Source organism: Ceratina calcarata, unplaced genomic scaffold (assembly GCF_001652005.2).
Source record: "Ceratina calcarata isolate Rehan_Ccalc_2016 unplaced genomic scaffold, ASM165200v1 scaffold124, whole genome shotgun sequence".
NCBI lineage: Eukaryota > Metazoa > Arthropoda > Insecta > Hymenoptera > Apidae > Ceratina > Ceratina calcarata.
In genome coordinates, this window is record NW_017133406.1 from 72,666 (window position 1) to 76,245 (window position 3,580).

The following is a 3,580-nucleotide window of genomic DNA, read 5'->3' on the forward strand; positions in this document are numbered from 1 at the left end:
TAGCCCACGTCCACGGTGCGACGGACGACGAGTTCGTTCGCGCCGCGATATACGCCGGCTCGCGCAATCTGCCTCGTACGATTCCTCATGGACACCGTGACGATCCAATAGGGTTTTACTTTACGATCTCGTAGAAGCCTTCCACCTTGTCTCCGGACCGTGTTAAAGATCGCACTGGTGAGAAAATACTGCTACATTTTATCGTATTTCATACATTTTAGCATCCGGCCGATAAAAGACCACGGGAAGTTTTGTGACTTTACCACGGCCGCTTTCCCCAGTGGTTTCTGCGAGTTGCGAGCTGCCAGACCGGCGCGTTCGCGAGTATACGTACAACCGCGTTACCAGCCGCGCGCTGCGAAGTGACGAGTAATCCTTAAAAGAATGTATTTATTCCAAGGGGTTTCTCGAATCGCTCTATTCAGCTCGTATTTATTCGCTGAGCTTAATAGAAGCTCTATTTATAGTTTGCTTAACGATGTAACGGTTCGCGCATCACGGGGCAACCAGCAAATGTTGTTCTACGTTGAACTGCACGGTTATTGATCCTCTTGGCACAATATAAAAATGTTGATCCTTTAATTCTAGACTGACAGGTTAACGGAAATTTTTAACACACTTCTATAAACAATTTCGTCTAGTAAACTAGTACTCGTAAATTTTAACTGACGTTAATTAAAGTTCAATGTTTTCTTTGCAAATTTAGTTACACGTGCTTAACGGTAAAAAAGAATCGCAGCTTATCTTTTAGTAATGAAGGAATTTCGGAGCTAATTTTATCGAAAACTCAAGAAGGAATTCCACGCACTTGTAAAACATCCTGACGATTAGACGCGGATTTACATGAATCATAATCGCTGGAGGGCGGAGATATTCAGCCAGCTTTCATTACACCTGTTTACATCCTGAAAGTCCGAGCCACCCACGATCTTTGTCGATCTTTTTACGACAGATCCGACAAAATCGACCAAAGAGGAAGGATAACGGTGTACAAAAGTAAAGGGAAAGAGGAACAGAAAAGGTGGACAGCAAATCGATGAAAATTGAAAGGAGGGAGGGACGTAGGAGGGGTAGGAAGGGTCGGTCGGTTAACAAGCAAGTCGAAGCGGCAGCTTCGTGTGAGGTAACGACATAAAATCCCGAGATCTTACTTACACGCGTGCGAGGTTTCGCGCGGTAATCTCGAGGTCCCTCTTATTTAAGCGCCACATTTCTTTCTCGGTGCAGTGCGCTTCGATGCGCCGGTGTTCGCCAACACGGGAAAAGTGGCCACCTAACTGTCGCCGGAACGAGCTCGTACGGCGTCGCCACGCCGCGACACGGAGACATTTATTGCGTTTCGGAGCCGGCACGGCGGATTTGTTTAACCGTGTGTATCGGCAAAAAGTAAGGAGAAGCGAGCCGATCGTCCGAATTCACGTGTGCTCTCGCCGCTTCTACGATCGATCGAAAATTCCATAGCACCGGTATTCGGCCGCACACGCGAGCAATGGGAAACGAAGTAAATTTGTATGTCAAAGAGGGGAAAAGGAAGGGGACGAATGTATAAGTCGTAGCGATGCGGCGGGTCCGGAGGAGTCGAAATAAATTTTTTATTGCGTTATTTCGTTGCTGGTCGACTCACCGACCCGCCTCTCATTTACATATTGGGTAATAAGTGTTAATTTAATTTTAGGTCGTATCGTATATTTGATCCGATCGTTGGCAAACCAATGCGCTTCACTTTTCTCACAATTCTCCTCCGTTAGGCATTAAATGATAATTTGTCCCATCGATAACTGAATAATTTTTATCTCGTGGAACTTTAAGAAAACTGAATTCCTTTTTGCCACGATCCCACTTGTAATTTCATTGCCATGTCTTTTGAGACATGCACGATGTTTAGACGATCCTGTATCTATGTTTTATACCGAATGCTCTTTGCACTTTACTCGATACTATTCTTCGAATACCCTTTTTCCAACCAATGCCAATAGTTTCTCAGAGGTGGTCCAGACTCATCGAGCTTAAGCTTGTGGCGTTACCGACTGCTCCTCGAGATTTCTCGTGGCTGGTTGATTCACGGCGAATTATCATACCTGGCACAATATTCGTAAGGCGAGTTTACAAACGACTCGCTGCACTTCTCATCTCTCGGCGGACTGTGAAAAAGCCTCGTTCGCGTTAAGGATGACTAGCAACCTTGTTCGTGATTTTAAGTTATGCCAATTTTATCGCTAACTCTTCCGGTTTAATGCGGTTATAATACGCTCGAAGATATCCGATATATGGTGTGTTATCGAATCTTCCATGAAAACACCGTGAAACTCTATTAAGATATCACGGTGTTTCGTTTAGTTAACGCTTGTAACTCTCCGAATGCCTCGGCGAGAGGAACGATACGGGGAAAAATGGATCGTAGACAATGCGCTGTATAATTCTCGTTTCGCCCACGTGGTTAGAGATCGCCGCGTCGGGAGGCGTGGGTTTCTACCAGTGAACTCGACCGAATTTTACGAGATGTCTCTTTTTCCAATGGCGACTTGCCATCCACGGGACCGCGTTTCTTCGTTAATAAAACTACGATCTACCTGCGCTGCGATCGTAAATTCAAAAATCGAATGATTATCGTATGGCGGAGTATTCAATCTGGCTTGACTGGCGAAGTGGGAGGTCACGGTTTGAATACCCACGGGGATATCGTTTGCCCTCTCGGTTCTCCCAGAGCCCCGGCATCGCAACGTTGCGTATGTACGTACAAGCCTCCCTACGAGATACCGTGTTTGTTTAATCGAATAGAATACATTAGCCCACGCCACGAAAGGCGGTCCGCGGAGAAAACACCATGCAGTCCGCGTACGACACGAACAAGGAAAGCGTATTGTCCAGTCAGGTAGTTACAGACAGCTGGGAAAGAGTACTGAAAATAAAGTTGTCTAGAAAAGTACCACTTTCGAAACCCGTCCGGATTCATCGATTCGTTTGCAGCTGTTTTGCTCCACTAATTGAAATGACACATTATACGATTTTGATTCGTTAATAACGATGTGAAAGTAATCTTAGAACGATACAAATAACATAATAAATTTATATTTATACTAAAACGAGGTTCATATATAACTAATAATAGTTAATAAATGTGATGTATGTACATACGGTATTACAAGAATAAGCGAAGAGAGTTTTAATCTAATTCTCTTGTGAACTTATTAACGTAATTACATAAACTGCTTCTGTATTTACTGTATTTTAAAAATTCTAGCCAACGGTACCCTAGGACAATCGTAATGAGTATAACTATTACAGTTGAATTATATTCTCGCACTGGTTGGGTTCCACGTAATCCAATCTACCTTCGCGACGGAGGTTCATCTTCCGCCTGGCAGGAGGATTTTAATGGGAGAAATCCATGGGTGACGGTTCTTAGTCGGCTTATCGAGCCCGATGCCTACCAACTCTCTACTGTTGATCGACACTATTTCGCGGGGCATTATGTACACCGCGAGCGGGAAGAAAGGCGTAAGAGGAACGCGTCCACCATTTATCTCGTCACCGTCTCGGATCCGTTGCCGGTGACATCGATAAATCAGCGCTATCGGGG